This window comes from Ambystoma mexicanum, chromosome 1p, assembly GCF_040938575.1.
Source record: "Ambystoma mexicanum isolate Mex_15411 chromosome 1p, UKY_AmexF1_1, whole genome shotgun sequence".
Taxonomy (NCBI): Eukaryota; Metazoa; Chordata; class Amphibia; order Caudata; family Ambystomatidae; genus Ambystoma; species Ambystoma mexicanum.
In genome coordinates, this window is record NC_090921.1 from 620,855,154 (window position 1) to 620,873,267 (window position 18,114).

The 18,114-nt window shown below is 48.5% G+C and overlaps 1 protein-coding gene across 1 annotated transcript in view; it reads right to left on the reverse strand.

Moving 5' to 3' along the window:
- LOC138577213 (ceramide synthase 2-like) overlaps positions 1-18,114 on the reverse strand; it is a 929,909-nt gene that overhangs the window by 824,838 nt on the left and 86,957 nt on the right. The gene's annotated exons all lie outside the window — the stretch shown is intronic.

An 18,114-nucleotide genomic window follows, 5' to 3' on the forward strand; every position in this document is an offset into this window, starting at 1 on the left:
CATCTCGTTTACCCTGTGACTGTATGGAAGCTCATAGTGTTGGGAGGTCAGATCATGAAGGACAGAAACAAGCACATATGCAGCCTTGCCGGGGGCAGCAGGGCCGCTGGAAGAGCAAGACTTCTGCGGGGTTTCCTGGCCAGAAGTGGATTTGTATTATTGGCTCTGCAGAGCCGGCAGCTGGTGCGGAACAGCACGTGCTATGGGTACCTGTGGGGGTTGGCCTGGAACGGGATGGATAATTATTTATTTGTGCGAGGATTGGAAGTGCTAAACTCTTGAAGGAGAAAAGCTCAACCCGCATGGGGCTCTGTGGGGGTGCGTCCATGCTTCCTGTGCGGGGATCTCTCTCCTGCAAAAGAGATGATGACACTTGTCATCATGAAGTCTCTTCACTGGTAGGAGGAGACGCACCACATATCCCGCAGGAGACTCATGACTATGGGAAGTCTGGACTTCCAGTGTAAACTCCACCAATAAATGATGTCGTGTTGGCTCAAAGAGCGCTGCACTGGTGCACCTTCGTGCCCGCTGCTCTGTGAGAAACAACTCCCCGCGTTTCCTCCCTGCTTAGGGATTCTGCCCAGTGCCGCCCGTGTCTACGGCTACTACTGCCGCGTTCAATGCACGCACTCTGGTGCCGTCTCCAAAGAAAACGTCTGAACAATAGTCAGAAGACTGCTGTGCTGCACGCAGCCTTGGCAGCAGAAGCCTGCTCGTTGCTCACTTAACACACACCTGGGCAGAGCTGTGCCTCATCCACGAGCAAGTATTGCACAACCACCCCCACGCCCCGCCCCCCAAAGCCAAACGAAGTGGCCACACACGCAAACAAACGAATGGCGCCCATTCTGGCGCCTTGTCGTTTCATTCAGATGGGATTGGGGGGGGGGGGGAGTGCCGCCAGGCTCACTCTGGTGCAGGGGTGGACTGGCCTTTAGGGAACTCTGGAGATTTCCCGGTGGGCCTCTGCACCCTGGGCCTCTTTTCTGTGGTATTTCCAAATGTTCTCATAGGAAAAGCATTGGGCTTGCTGAAAATGTGTCATATAGGGCCACTTTGAACTTCATTTCCAGGGCCTCTTTTGGTCCCCAGTAATTATTTCCAGGGCCTCTTTTAGTTCCCAGTCCAGCCCTGCTCTGGTGTAGGCATTGCTGCAGCTCAAATAAAAACAAAGGGGGTCTTTATGGGCCTGTTATTGATCTACTCTGTTCTGTATTTTCGCAGTGAATGCCAAAGACTGCAGGGCTATCTATTGGATGCAGAGCTTGCCTTGGCGCAATGACGCAACCCGGAGATGGAGAAATCCTTGGATTCGAGCAGGCTCCACTCCAGCGTGTTCACCCTCCAGTACTTTGCCCCGTGTTCCATGTACTCATCCAGAGTGGCAGGCCGCATCCTAGCCGCAAGCCCCAACATCTCTGAGGTATTGCTGTGGGAGTGCAGCAGCAGGGAGGTGCAATTTGGTGAAGGAGCGGTCACTCAGCCTGCACCTAGCTGCAGTTTCTGGAAGAGGGGGAAAGGGGTTGAACTCTGGCGGACAGCCACCTCTTCTTGCTGCTTCCCCCTCCACTAAAGGAACCGCCGGGGTGAGTGACAGTGACTGACGCATGCTCCCTGGTCACTCCCCAGTAACCCTCATCCTGCTACTGCATTCACTTGTCCAGTATCCTTCCTCCAGTCCCCACCACACCCCCAACACCGTCTCGTTCAGCTAACTTCACATGACTGTCTGTTCAGTGTTCTTTAACCTGCCTGTTTAAATTATGTTGTGTACAGTTTTCGCTCTGATTCTGACTGTCTCAGTCAGTAAGCCTCAGCAGTCAGAGCAGAGGAGAGGAGAGGAGAGGAGATTAGCACGCCAGCCCACGTGCACATAATCTGTCCCCTCGACCTCGGCCACACCCAGCATGGCACAGCCAGGCAGAATATGCATGGGCAGAGCAGCAGAACTAGACAGCCAGAGGCCCGCGCAGCCCCGCCCTCCAGGCAACTTCCCATGTCTAATTAATTAGCATGAAAGTTCAGGCAGGACAGGTGCTGGAGGGCAACAGCCAGGCCAGTGCTGAAACTTGGAAACCCAGGGGCTGCTGTGATTGGTTGAAGTGAAGTTACAACAGCTAAGTGTTATAATGTAACAAGTTGTTCCCCAATGGCCCACCACTATGTGCGCCATGCCCCGCAGCCGCAGTCAAAATTGAAATGCTGACTTTATTAATCGAGCAGGGCTTTGAAATGAAGAAAAAGAGTTGGCGAAATGTAAACTACGGACATGCACATCATGGAAATAATGTGCAGCAGATAATGTGTGTTTTACAGTTTTATTTCAGCAGCCCACCTTTGTGGCTTATCAAACCAGACCAGGCGAGTTAAATTTTAATCGGCCGGCAGCCGAAAGCCCGATAGGCCAGTCCACCACTGCTGCTGCACGTCAACAGGACATCATTTATTGGTGGAGTTTATACTGGAAGTCCAGACTTCCCATAGGGTACTTTGGTGCAGGGAACATGGCATGAGTCTCCTACATGGATATTTTAAGGAAGACCTGTGGTGCATCTCCTACTACTAAAACCAGTGAAGAGAATTCATGATGACTAGTGTCATCATCTCTTTTGCAGGAGAGAGATCCCCGCACAGGTAGCAGCAGCGCACCTCTGCAGAGCCCCATGTGGGTTAAGCTTTTCTCCTACAAGAGTTTAGCACTTCCAATCCTCACACAAATAAATAATTATCCATCCCATTCCCGGGCATCCCCCACACAAATTCATGCCACGTGTTTTTCCGCGTCAGGTGCCGGCTCCGCAGAGCCCATAATACAGAACCACTTCTGGCCAGGAAACCCGCAGAATGCCTTGCTCTTCCAGCGGCCCTGCTGCCCCCGGCAAGGTTGCATATGTGTTTGTTTCTGCCTTTCATGATCTGACCTCCCAACATGGCGAGCTTCCATACAGTCACAGTGTAAACTAGAGGACACATGAGAGGATGGGTAGTACGTTACATTATGGTAGACAGACATTTATGATGAGGGCATAGACGATTGTGCGCTGCATGGGGGATGGTGCAGCACATCGTGTGACTGATATGGCCTCTCTCAGCAGGTGAGTAGAGGAGCGCAATCTGAGTGCATCGGCCTGGGGGGCTAGCGTTTTGAAATTTGCTGTCACTGTGTTGAACATTAAAACTCGGGGGCTTATTTTGACCAGTGTTTGATGCTAACATTACATTTACAGTATCGGACGCTTTTGATGCGTTTCAGTGTGCTGCTATGTTTTCCATGTGGTCTGAAAATACTGCATGCAAGAATGCATTGCATGAAGAAAACACAGGGGGCCGGAATTGCGAAGCATTTTTCAATGAGATTTCCCTATTGAAAAACACTGAGGGCCCTCTGTCATTACATAGGAAAAATATGAGTGTTATTACTGCATGGCATTATTTTATGTTCTGGCAGTCAAAAAATGGGCAAAAAAATACCAGGAAGTGTGAAGAGGCTCTATTTTACACAAAACATTACATTCAACAAACATTAACCATTTGTTTCACCTGTCTGGCCCTGTGCCTTCAACATCTCGGCACAGATGGCCCTTCCAGAATTTCCAGCTCTGACACCAGCATACTTCCGGACTGCGTGTTTCCCCCAGGACTAAGGTAAGCCCGGCTGGGCTATTCAGGAAAGAAACCGAGAGCTATTCCAACATGGCGGCCGCAACACCGCCGACCCAAGCACCTGACGTGTTCCAGTTGGCCTCCACGCAGCGGAAAGGAGGCTCATACTATTTCTGCATCCACCTCCAGGGAGCCGGCAGGCAATGCCTGCCCACTTTAAAAGGCAGACATTTAAGGCTTGTCGCCTTTTTCACTGTCTGGCTGCAGACAGGCCCGCCAGCCTCTTCCCACATGACCGTGCTCCTCCTTTGCCGGTGTCCAAACCCCTTCTGGAACCGCTCACCACTGCAGAGAACTTCCTCGAACTGCTAACTGATACACATGCCCGTCTCAGAGAAACATTAGGCAAGGTCTCCTATACCTGTTTTGTTATGTTACTTTGCATTTACAAAGCACCTTACGTACCATTGGTATGGTCTCAAGGTGCTGGTAGGTTGAACGCCCTGGGGAACCGAAGTTCAAGTCAGTATAGAGAATAGAGAGAGTCAAAAGGTGCGTGTGAGCACCGGATTTGTGTGCAGCTGGTGTGGCATTCGTGTGATAGCTGCTTCTTAGCGGTAGGTGTGATGGTTGAGAGCTCGGGAGTATGTGTTCGTTCTGGCAGGTTGTTATGCTGGAGGGTGTGTAACCAGCAGTGTTTAGTTAGGGTGATAGGGAGTATGAGGCAAATGATGGTATGGGAGCAGTTACAGCGAATGGTGTCATAGTATTGCTGTGTTATAGTTGAGTGGTGGCGTAAAGAAGAGAGTAAGCATAGAGATTTGATATGGTGGTTTACCTTAGGTGCTTGCGATCGAGCCCACTCCAATAGTTCCATGTACTCCATCCGTTCCATGTACTCTGACTGTTCCATGCATACAATCGTTTCAAGTACTCAAAACCGTTCCTTTCAGTGCTCTTTCAAACGTTCCATGCACTCCAAACCATTCCATGTAAGTCATGCCATTCCATGCACTCCAATCCGTTCCATGCACTCCAATCCATTCCAAGCACTCCAAGCCAGTTTTATGCACTGCTACTTACATTTTTTTCTACCCACGTTATCCTTTCTCCATCCATATAAGTCATCTTCACACGTTCCATCCACCATTTTATGCACTGCTCCTTTCACTCGTTCTACCTACGTTATCCTTTCTCCATCCACATACGTCATCTTCACACGTTCCATCCACCATTTTATGCACTGCGCCTTTCATTTGTTCTACCTACGTTATCCTTTCTCCATCCACATATGTCATCTTCACACATTCCATCCACTTCACTGGTTCCACCCATTTCCCCCGTTCCATCCACTTCACCCGTTCCATCCACTTCACCCGTTCCATCCACTTCACCCGTTCGAAACACATCACCTGTTCATCCACCTACTTCATCCGTTCTACCATTTCACCCGTTCCACCCACTTCACCTATTCTACACCAGTTCATCCGTTCCATCCACCTACTTCACCCGTTTCAACCACATACTTCACCCGTTCCAACCACATACCTCACCCGTTCTCATCCACATATTTCACCTTTTGTATCTACATAGTTCATCCGTTCCACCCAGTTCATCCGTTCCACCCAGTTCATCCGTTCCACCTCACGCTACTATATGACTCCGCCTTTTGCACAGGTATCATTCATTTTTCACCTTCCTCCTATACACCCAACATGTATTATCTGTAATTGTAATCGCTTTCATGACACCATACCCTAATGACTGCAGACTATAATGCCTTGTACTGCTGATGTAGCCCCCTGCCCCACTGGGTGCGGCTTTGCTGGCGAGGGACACCTAATCCTACTGTTCCCCATGTGTATGCTCGCTGTGTTTTCTCACGCGCACAATGCATCAAAAAGGACCCAGTAATGGGGCTTGTCCCTTAATTTCTCACCCTGCAAACATACTTGCCATTGTTTGTTCCACACAGGAACTGCTCTTCCACGCCTTGGAATTGTCATGAAACTGTATAACTTACAACCTCACCACCATAACTGTTTTGTAACCATGTAACCCTCAACCTGCCTGTAACTTTAACTAGTGCCTAGATGCCTCAGGGCTTTGTGCGCTGCTATAAATGTAAAAAATGTATAAATAAAATAAACCCTCCATGGACTCGATAAGTAGCATTTTCCATAACAGCAATTGCCGAGATTCACCTAAGCCACTATTTCTTTGGGTGCCCGGGCCTATTTCTTGTCCCAGTCTGAACCTGACTGGCAGGCGTTATTGGTAGGTTCAGTTTGCCAACTCGGGTTTGAATGCCAAAACATTACTCTCACCCTGCAAGGGTTTGACCAGTCAATACATTGCATAATAAAAATTAAGGCACAACTTCAAATGTCAAACAAGAAGCAAATATTGCTCAATGAAACAGATGTTTTGTAAAGGTTCCACTGTGAATCAATACAAATAAAATTAAATAAAAAAATGAAATTCACTACACATACCCACACACCGCCCACATTTAGCACCAGGTATTGTCTGATCTAGCTACTGCCATCACAGGTTTTACTTGTAAAACAGGTTGCACATTCCTGAAACTTTCTCTCACGCTTAACAATAACTAAATCACAGCTAAGAAACACGCAAGCTAACACAAACCTGATCCCTCATCATTACCCTCAGGCATCCTTTCACACTTACAGTCACTGCACATCCTCTTCTAATCACACGGAGTAGTCCCTCATGCACAATCACAATGCATTACCACTTGCACTCACTGACCAATAACGCACCTGCTATACAATTTGCCTCAATGCTCTTCTCCACCATGGTTTCTGTTGTCTCATCCTCCTCCGAACAACTCACAACTACCTGTTTCCTGGGGTCTCTTTTACACCCCTCCCTGTCCTCTGGTTGGCCACCTGGCCCTGGACAATCTGGCCCCATCTTCCTCACTTGGGAGGATTCAGAATTAGAGAACGTTTCAAAGAGCAGCTTAAGCCATGCTCCTTTTCTCTGTGCGGGTCCACTGTACGGCCACAATGGCAGCCCACAATGTGCACCGTATAGAGTTAGTGTTAGGAGACATGGCGTGGGTCCACTTAAGGTATGTTTAGTGTTTGTAAGCTGTTGTGACTCCTTTAATTTCCTGGTGGTCTAAGGCGGCCGCAGCCACCATGCGTGCAGAGGCTGGGGTTCGGTGCACAGCATCCACAACACCTGTGTAGGCGCTCTGGCTCCGTGTGTGATTGTTCTCTGTCTCCCAATGGTGTTGTTTCTTATTTTATATATTTATTGGTCACTTGTTAGGCACTTATACAATTAGCAAAACTGTTTAAAAGCGCCCTTCGCTCATGTAGTGCTCGAAGTTGGTGCGTAGGAGGCTCCAGCCTTCTTTCTGATGGCTCTCAATCCCCAGCTCGGGTCTGGTATTGGATTGCGTGGAGTGCTGATGAGCTGCTCTCTTGCAGATGGTCTCCTCTTATGATTGTAGCACCCCAGCCATTTCCGGAAAAAAGTGAGTGAGAATTTGGCCAGCACTTTTGCTCAGATGCATGGGGTGATGCAAGTTGGTATTGCACATGTAAAGACTGGCACTTGGGGAGGGGACAGGAAATGGGGCCCTCTCAATTGTTCCACTCCCACTCTGGGTTAGGAGGGTCTCTAGATCCCTCCCTGGTAGGCCTTCCACTCAGTCTGAGAGAGGTTCTTACCCCCTCTTGACAAGGTCAGGTTACTGCCCTTGTTACAACCCTCTCCACCAACCCAAAAGTTTGTTAGCAAGCTGTGACAATTCTATAGATGTCATAATTTTTCCCGGAGGGGGAGCCCATTCCCATAAGGCCAATGAGGTGAGCCTGCTACCCAACAGTCCCCCTGGCGGTGGTATAATAGGGGAGGATCTCAGGGGGAGCGACCCCCCTTCTGTGGATAAGGATGGCCATCCAAGGTACAGCCCTTATGAGAACATCACACCCCCACAAAATTTAGGCTCTGCTTCCTCTGCTAACCTCTTTGTAGGCAGTTAACCTATGTACTGTTATAAGGCAGAATACCTCAAGGTTCTTGAAAGTACTGACACAAAGAAGAACAACAGGAACCTAGGTAATCCAAGGACTGGGACGAGTTGGCCCCGCGGAAACAATGAAGATGAAACCCGTGAGAGCAATGAAGGATTTATACAATGGGCCCAGGCACTGCTGGCAACATTGTATAAACAATGGCAATGGGCTAAACTCCTTGTCTAGGGCAGCTATGGAAGACACTCTCCATTCTCCTTGATAACGTCTAAAACACAAGAGACTTTTGAACGGTTTCAACAAGCCAGGAACCCTAAACCAGGAGAAGGGAGTCATTCTCATGGGGCTAGAATAGTACTGCCTATTTCTTTTGTTTTTAGTGTAAGGGACAGATGTAAGGTTTTCTTGACACAGGACGGAGGACATTTATAAGTTGATAGAGATCCTGACAGTCACCTTATCTCTTTGTTTGAGGCAGGGAAACCCCTCTTTGCATTAGGGATAGCTAGTTTTCTTTCTTTCTTTCTTTTTCTTTCTTTCTTTCTTTCTTTGTTTCTTTCTTTCTTTCTTTCTTTCTTTCTTTCTTTCTTTCTTTCTTCCAAACGTCTTTAGCCCCAAACATGTTACCTTTGTGTCAGACCCCTCCTTCTGCACCCTTACAAAGCCCTTCCTGGCTGATTTAAAAACAGCCACAGGGAGAATTCCCAACCTGAATTTGACAAGGAGGGAGTTGCAAGGTGAACGAGTGGCCTGCGATAGGTAGGGCATTTGGGACTCCGAGTCAGCAGGGTGGGCTGAAAGTGCTTGGCTAAGAAGCCAGGAATAACAGCTGTTAAGACCAAGTGCCTGCTCCAGGTCTACTATTTGGCGGGTATTGCCTCTACATCGCCCTTTCCCAACCTTAGGGGAACCACAATTCTGTCATATCCAGCTGGGAAAAGCCTTCTTCAATATGTGCCAGTCAGTGCATATGCCATAGAGAGATTTCTCGCTGGAGATATGTCCAGGAGTTGACCTGAATCTGTTTTTATTGAGGATGGAGATGTTTCCCCACTTACAACATCGATCAGCATTCAGCAGGGAATCCAGAGTCATGTGTTGTAGAACCTATGGTGTGAGATGTCAACTGGCCCATGGATGATCGGGAGTGCATGTTACTGAGACCATGGGCATGACAGACATTGACTACAGCGGTCCAAAGAGACAGGATATACACGGGTCGGTCAGGTGGGGGAGGAGGAGAGTAGCCAGAGGGGGGTCCTTAATAGTTAAGGAGATGGTGTTTAAGCGACGGCTTAGATGACAGAATAGTAGTAAAGTGTTTAATGTGAGTAGGAAGCGTGTAACAATGAAGTGGGGAAAGGAGATAGAAGGAGCAGAAGTGATTGCGAGCACAGGGATGAGGGGAATGACGATATTAGGGATAAGGAGACCAGGAAGGCGCGCAGGATGAGAAGCTAGAGGTAGTTTTGGCTAGGTAAGGGAGAACAAGCTCATGTAGGGATCTAAAGGCAGGCAGTAGAAATATAGTAGTGACTGACAGGAAGTTGGCTGACTCAAAGTACATCGCGCTTCAGGCCAGCAGACTGGAGACTGGAATAGTGAATAGAGCCGGGCCAGTATGTTAGTCATGGGAGTGGCGGAACCCAAGCTGAGACGGGCTGGAGGAGAGGATGGCAGGGGCTGTGAACTGGAAAGGCGGGTGCAGAGGAAGGACCACACCCCCTCAGAAATCGGCTTGGGGAAGCAGGGGTAAGAAACAGCAACTTTCAGTAGTGTAGCCTTTACTGGGCAGCCCTCCGGAACGTACCATGTTCAGGGACATCATTTGGGGGTTGCCTGCGACCCCTGAGGTCTCCCTTGCTACCCCTAAACAAAAAGAAAACCAATGTAAGCTTCTGGAGTGGCTGGCTTTCTTGTTCAGATCTCTTAAAAAAACAGGGGATACCAAAAGTGTAACACTTTGAGCAGTGACCTTAAATAAGAAAGAATAGGAATAACAAATAGTTTGTCTTTCAGGAATTCTATACCATAATTGCTAGACTCATTAAAGGTTTATTTCAGGCACACTTCAGGGGGTGAGTCACTGATTTAGTCTGTTCTTAAACAACTCAACTCAGCCTTTTGTCCTTCTGAGGTCGATAAATGAGTATCAACACAGGTTGGGTGATATTGTATGTATATTTATTCTATATAAAGCGCTTAAGCTTAAGTGCTATATAACAGCACATCATTATCATGTGGACGTCTGCTTGCATTCACAGTAATTTGGTAATATGGGCATATACACACTGATATTAACGATACATATGGTAATCCATTCTTGTATGAAATGTAAATCACATTATAGTGATATCGTAACCATATTATTTGTACTGTACCTAGGAACAATGCATTGTGATGCCACTTCCTGTTTTGTGAAAGGTTGTGTTCCATAGCTTCCCTTGATGTCACTTCTGGGTGGGGTCCAATGACATCACTTACTGTGATGTCATCAGAGGTCAAGGGTCATGTGATGTCACTTCCCCTACCCCTGACATTTTGGTGAAATGGCGTCCCTGACCCTGTTAAAGGCAATATTACTCCCTAGATCCAACTAAATATTGTGGATAAGAGGGGAGACTGTTAGAGCAGGGAACAGTCATACCCAGCTCTGCAGGCCTAGGTCTAAGTTTCGAGTCATCAGTTTCTTCTTCCCTCACAATGGGTTTTGGACCAAAGAGCATTTTATTCGTAAACCTAATTGGGGGTTGCACCAGGCAGATTTTTGGCTAGAATGGCAGCATTATCCAAAAGGGAGGCTACGACCAATAGACTTATCTCTGGAGGAGAACCGGCTTTTTCGACCCATGCGAGTCAGTTACTGGTGGCTTGCACACATTTCTTAGCTGACTTAGATGTCCATGGCAAGTCCTTCACCTTATACTTTGTGTAGATGGACACCAAACCACCCCCTAACACTCAAAGATCACAGGAACTCGACCCTGCAAAGTCTAGATAACATGATTACTTAACTGTACATGTTGCGCTTTTCACAAATGCGCACCCCACGGGCACTGGCGTGTCATTTAAAAGTATTCCCAAGAGCTCTTCCAGCATGCATATTTTCCCCATCTGGTTGCCAAATGTTAATCTTAGGATATTCCATGTGAACCTTTGGAATAATGTCATAGCCATGGAAACACATGGAGAGTAACAAATTATTTAATCTCAATTAAAATATACACAACGCATAGGCAGCACATGCATTTGAAAATAATGTCAACTCACACCAGCCATTATCCCCACCCCCTCAACTGTCAAAGAGCAATCTAACAAAACACAATCAGGTAACAAAGAGACCTGTCACAAGCCTTACATCTCAAAACTAACATGCCCATGCTTTACCCAACTATGCCCAACATCTGGAACATATCCCAGACGACTCCGGCCCTTCCAAGTTAATAATGGGAGGTGTCCAAGAACGAGAGCCTCATTACAACTTTTACCATTACTTCCTTCATTCATCTATTTCCGGGATTCACAAACCCAGCTAGAAGGCAAAGGAGATCTGTCCAGGGAGTGGGGGAGAAATCAGGGAGAATAGTAAGAGGAGGGAGTGGGGGAGAAATCAGGGAGAATAGCAAGTGGAGGCAGTGGGGAAGCAGAGATAAGGGGGATAAGTACTATCAGGGGTTCAACCTTGAAGATGAGGCTGTTCAGTTCCTTCGTGACATGCAGGAGGGAGGGTACCAACCTGAGGTGTGTCCACGTGTGATTCAAGAGGGCAGGCAAGTGGTAGGAGAAGACCCATTCCTGAATATTCCCTTCTTGCGTCCCTTGGAATATAGTCTGGTAATGTTGTGGCTTTCAGTGCCTTGGAAGTCTCCAGAAAAGGGGATTTTCTTCCAGCCAGGTAGAAGGCAACTTTCTTTGGCATTGCCTCCAAGACTAACACCAGCCCATGTCACTCACCATAAAAAGTCATGAATCACCCCTCACCTGAAAAAAATACACCCTGTCGCCCTCTGTCTTGCCCAACATATTCCCCACCACCAAAAAGCGAGACGTGTGCATCACCAACCACCAACCCTTTCAAGCATGGGGGCAGCTCCTGATTTTCACTACATGTCAGATCTCCCATCGGGAATATGGGCAAGTGATGGAGCGAGGTGCAGAAGCACACCCCCTCAATAGAGGGTGAGGTGTCACCCTGAAAGTGTGACAGCGACATGTCAGAGAAAAGTAAAGAAGAAGAAAAGCAGTCCTGGGGCCAGATTACAGAAACTTTGAACGGTATTAGCACCAGGCCAAAGTTTGCCCTAGTGCCGATATGGAATGCTATTAGCACTAGGGCAAACTTTGCCCTGATGCAAAAACGCATCAAATGTTTGTAGCACTAGGGCAATTTTAGCCCTGGTGCGTTTAATATGCCAAACTGCACTTGTCGAGGTACAATGGTTTTTTAATGTGTCCCAGTGTTTAGAAAAATAGGTCAAAGTTTGCCCCAGTGCTAATACCGTGCAAACTTTGCACCGTTGCAAAGTTTCTGTAATCTGGCCCCTGGTGTGTTCTACCTTCAGGACAGGGGTCTACAGAAAACCACTATTAAAGGTCAAAGAGTGGAATATGTGTGTATGTGTACATACATTTACAAGACATGCACCATTAACCGTTGCAATGCATCATTTGTTCACTTTTCTGTGAAACCACGAATCTCAAGTTCTGTGGTTATGAGCGAGCAAAGGGACACTTCACATTCGTATGCACTAGATCAAAAGGTTCATTTTAGAATTATATATGAAGTAACATTATAGAGTGTTAGCACACAGATACCATTATAGACCTCGTCTCAGCCAATCAGAATGCTTGGTATGCAGTCCATAATATTTGGTATAGGCCTCTTTCCAAATATTCTGACTTGAGCAGCAGTCTTACAAGCAGCACAGAAACAAAACAATTGTCTTCGGCTGTGCAAGAGACAGAGGGGCATGTAAAGCTCAGTGACCCAAACAAACTGCAATGAACCACAAAACGTGTAAAGTTAGTTGCTACCAGGTCCATGGTCATAAACTATGGGTCAATGCCTTTGTAAGCCCTCACCAGTTTCTTTGGGAATATCGAGTGGGGCCCCCCGCGGAGGCCATGTTTACGAGATGCCCGAGGGGCCTGGTGCCCGATGCAAGGGAACGGGAGCCTACTGTCATTGCCCATGCTCAGGTGGAAGAAGAAAGGAGATGCCGGAATGAGAACGAGAATGTGAGACAGGGTCTTCGGCAGCACCAGCTGGCACCATTGGAGGTCATTGTAAAGAATCAGCATCCCCAGGGGAAACTGTCACTAACATCTGGACTAAGCCCTGTGGACGTGGTTGCTGTGAAGGGATTGGTGATGACGGCCTCTGATGGAACAGACACAGTGACCAGGCACGCCCGTTTTTTCAAGAGAGTTGGAGAAGACATGCATCTCGGGTTGTCCTCGGTCCAAGACTGCACTGAAGAGCCGGATGAAGGTGGTGGGGTGGCTAGCCCCCAGGTTCCCTGGGGTTGGGGGGATGCAGGTGAGGAGAGTCCGAGCTGGGAAGCGGGCAGGAGGTATCCTCAACGAACTGGGAGGGGTAGGCCTGCCCATCTCAGTGACTATGTGCTGGACCCCTGAAGCATGCAGGTGGAGACTATGATACGTGCCAGCAATGGTGGGGTGTTTTGAAGTAGTTTGCCACATGTTTGAGTGGGTGTTGGTTAATTGTTAAACTGTTATTTTGTTCGTTATGAAAAAGGAGGAGCGTGGTGTCCCCTTTAAGCTGCACACGCGGCAGAGTGATGTAACTCGGGCGCGTCCGGCAATACAATAAAAGGGGTTGGTCACGTGTGCTCAGGCAGAGCAACGTGGAGCCCACACCAATACACAGCATTCTGCGTCTCTGTATGCGGGGGAGGCGGGCATACACCAAACGGTAGATCCGGACTCCGGCAGTCCGACATTACGAGGACAGCTGAATTGCTTTTCTTAAGTGGTCATTTGGGGTTTTTCGCTCCCTTGTACAGTGATAATCCGCAGTTATTAACCCTCTCCCTCCAGTGTTTTATGTAGGATTTTTCCTTAAAAGGAAGCCACAGGGTGGTGCTGATGGTATGCACATATACCCAAAAGAGGCATTACTGTTCACACACTAAAGTCTGTGCCGCTTTAAATGTGTAGAGGGCTGACAGCACACAGCCTGAACAAGAAGATATATCCATGACAGCACGCATCCCTACTGTCCAAGGTGTACAGCCAGCAGCACACAGCTGAACTGTCATGATGCAAGGCTGGCAGCACACATTACTGCGGCCAGCAGCATGCAGCCCCTTCAAGATGCAATTAGCCCACAGCTTGACCGTCAATACACATGGCCCACACCATGCAGTGTTACCGTGAAGGTTTAAGGCCGGCAGCACAGAGCCCCACCTTGAATGCATGGGGCAGGCAGCACACTGCTGAAACTCAGATGCCTTACGCCAGCACCAGAGCACTCGAGCACAGCTCTCCCGCTAATGCCGATCCTTCATTATTTACAGATAATTGGCGCTTCCCGCACTCTCCCTTCCCTCCCCTTGTAGGTTTCCGAATGATCATCAGCTCCATAAGTGCTGAGGGATTTGAGAGACTCATTAGCAGCAGTGGCCGGGCTTGCCTTTTTGCAGGAAATGCCCTGTGGGAGTCCAATGGACCCTCAGCCCCAGAGAAGAGGGTCTGGGACTGAATTTGGTTTGTTGTTTATGCCTATCCATGTAGCCCGAGTCTGCTGACCACGCCCAGCCTGTGCCGGGTGATCACCTTGTGCAATTTTCTATGATCGCTTCATGCAGGAAAGTCCCCCCAACCTCCTAGAAATATGCCCCATGCAGGTAGTACATCGACCTGGCAGCATCAACAGATCCAGAGCTGTAAGCACAACTGCGGAGTGGGCAGATGCAAGCATGCCCGTGAAGTGGAGTGCTGCATGCATCGACTCTGGAGCATGTCCAGATGGTGTGCCGCGCTCCAGTGAGCACCAAGGCTTCTTTTTTTTTCTTTTTTTAATTTGCATTTTTAAAGCGCTCACACAGCCCGCGGGCATCGAGGCACTGTTACAGGAATTGTTCGTTTTTTTTAGTTGCATAATTGTTTTTTTTTGTCTTTGTTGTATTTATAATGCGCTTAAACACCCAGAGGTTTCTAAGCGGGGATCGAACCTGTGTTGCTTCGTGTGGTCTTGCTGCCAAGGCGCGCACGTTGCCGTTAAGCTATCCTTCTGAGGCCTGCGGTGGGATATCACTGTTCCAAGATGGCCCACAGCAGTCAGGATCCCATCAGCCACCATCATAAAATCAAATATGTCCGCCATGCGTGAGACGTCTCAGACTGACCCATAGGGCAATAGGGCAGTGCCCAAAAGACAGGCCAGTGTGGGTCAGCTTTCTGACCCAATGTGGGCAACTTTCATAACTGGGCACAACCAATGTTACTGGCCCAATGAGTTTTAAAATGCACCATTTGTAACAGGTTTTCCGATAACATAGAGCCCCGGTGCCAGTCGAAGAGCTGTTCAGGAAAAGACAAGAATTGCGATTTGTGAAGTTGCGACACTTGTCTTTTTTTTCCCCAGCTTGATCCTTGCCATGAAGACCTCTCTTCCCAATGTACCCTTCCCCCTCACTAGCTCAAGTCATTTCTAGGGTGGCGGGCGGGACAGGGTTGCATAGTGGATCACGCATGTCTAAGAAAGACAGGATGGTCGCCTGGGTAATGTCATTATCCCCACACTAGAGTCAGCCCTCTACCATTAGGAGGCCCATGGCAAGCTAATGCCAAGAGAATTCCTGATAAGGTAGCTCACTATTAAGACAAATAAGTGGTCTGAGCAGCGCACAGGACCCAATTCTCACATATTGGAGACTGAGCAGGACCCACCTAGGCTTCCATTCTGCGGAGGTCATCAAGTTGCGTGACAGCAACACTGTTTATTCAAGCACCTGGACAATTTTGCCGCTACAGAAGCTTTTTTTAGATTTGTTGTAATGCTAGGGATGATGTGTTCCCAGGCTGGCGTAAGGGCCTTTGTTTGTTTGTTTGTTTGTTTTTATTATTTATAATGCGCGAGTGTACCCGGGGGTATCAGGGCGCAGCCTTTACAAGAATATTCAAAGCTTGGTTACAGTACAAAGAATATACATAATACAGGAATAACTACACCAGTGTTATATACAAATCAGTGGTAGGCCTGCAGGCCATTATATACAGGTAGGCAAGGTAGACAAGCAGGTAAGCAGGAAGGCACATATAGTTACAATTTGTACCATTTCAGTTGAAAGGGGCAACAAAATCCCCCGAGTTTGGTGGGCGCCCGGGTGCTGGAAGAGCTGCAAGTGCTCCCGTGCCGGGCGCCCGCCGCTTATGAAGCCCAAGCTCCTCCCTTTTCTTTTGTTGCCCTTCGCGGGCTTTTCGTGAGCTTTGGCTCTCTTTCCTTTGTGCTTCCTGCCGTCCTCTCCCCCGCCCCTGTGGGGGGAGGGACGAGAGAGCGGAAGGAGGAAGGCCCCTGCCCCGGTTATCGGGGTGCCTCCTCCATTCCCTTGGGGTCTCCGTTCGTCACCTTCATTTCATTCTTGATTTTCAAATGTGCACTTTTCAGCGCTCACTTTACATGCTGCGTTTGCTGGAGCCCTTCCCGCCATCACTTCCCTCTGGGTATGCAGAAGTCTTATCACATCGCTGCCTTCTAACACAAGGTTCTCCACATCAGCCACTTGCGGGCAAAGGATTTGTAGCTTTTCTGTGGGCAAATAGTGTTTAAGCTCCCTGCTGGCTGGCCGTCTCGTGATAATCGGCGACTATTAAACTCGTCTTTGTCGCCACTCTTATGTGCCTCAGACTGTTTTTGCTCTAAGCAAGGTGCACCCCAACCATCAGGTTGAAATGGGCCCCTTCACAGCTGTGCCTGCGCGCTCCTCAAGGGAATACTTTTCCCAGTGTCCCTTGTTATGCCTGGGTACTGGGGCGGGGGCGCAGACCACAGCAAACATGTCCTGTTCTTTTTCCTTTCCCGGAAGTGGATGCTGTTCGGGCGGGTGGGCAGATATCATTGCAAATAGGGAACATCTTATCCCAACTTGTCGTCAGGTTGAGGCGTGGGACAAAGCTACTACGGTAAGGTCGAGGTCAGAATAGGGAGGGCCAGGAAACATCGTCCGGAAGCATGAGGGGGAAGCAGGAAGGTCCCCTCTGCACTCGACACCCCTACCTCCCTTCTCTTCCTGCGAGGCGCAAAACACCAGGGTCGTCGCTTTAGACTTCACGTCCATGGGCTCATCCAGAGGCTGCCATTGTTGTTGCGAGGCATTGACATAAGCAAGGCGTTGGGAATTTTCCTTCTGAATGTAAAAAAATAATTTAAAAGAAGATAAACACAAGCAAAATAAACCCCCCAAAACATGGGACGTCATCACCCTGCACGTCTCTCAGTTCACAGTGAGTTGTCGATTTTCATGCATAAAGTGCTTTCGCCAAAGCGCTGCTCGTGTGCATCCATTTTACTATAGTGCAAACCTACCTACCTAGATAGCAAATGCATGCTGCACAGAAAGAGAGTGCAAGATGCAGGATGGGGGACAGCAGGGCGGGTGCAAGGAGTTATGCAGTCTCCAGCAGAGTTCAATGTTACTAGTCACAATGAGAGTAGAGTCAATGGCTGCAGGTCTGTCTGCCCCTTTCCTAATGGCACTCTCCGGCCGAGGCATAAACAGGGTGGGCCCAGAGCGGGCAAGGCCCACCTACTACAATCTGTAAATGCCCACTCAGCGCTGTGTGGGCATTTACCGAAGTTAATGATTGCAGACTGCCGAGTGGAACCGATGCAGCATCAGCGAATGCAACCAACCAACCAAACCAAGCATTGGCAAAGCCAACAGTTTGGGCTTTTGTGTAGGCATGAGAAAGGTACTTGCAACGCACAGCCATAGTGGTTTTGACTGGGCATTGTCATTAGCAAGTGCACAATGGTCCGAATACTTGGGCATCTAATTTCAGTGCCTGGCAAAAGCTTAATACTTACACAAACCAAAACTCTTGGCTTTGCAAATGCTAGTTTTCAACAGGACTTCAGTGAAGGACACGCATTGCGCTTATAAATCAAGTGGCTGCAGGCAGACCTGGTAAGACATTTGTATTGCACCAGTAGCGGGTTTCCAACTCCAATTAAGTCATTAACTCTCAGAGGAGTGCTTTGAAAAAACTCTGGCAGGCCCTTGCAATGCAAAGGTTGATGGCAAGTCAAGGTTTCAAGTGAGCTCAAAGAGTTCTCCTGAGGCGGCGTTTTGGCCGGGGAGAGACAGGAATGGGTGGGAATGGCCACAGGGATCAGCATAACCATGGGCAGTCCGTGGGTGGGCAAACAACCAAACAACACATACAGACTGTGTGCCCCTCCTCATATGTCTTTCCTGCCTATCTGTACTGGAATGCAATAGTTTCGGCTTCAGGTGTCGCAAGTGACACCAAA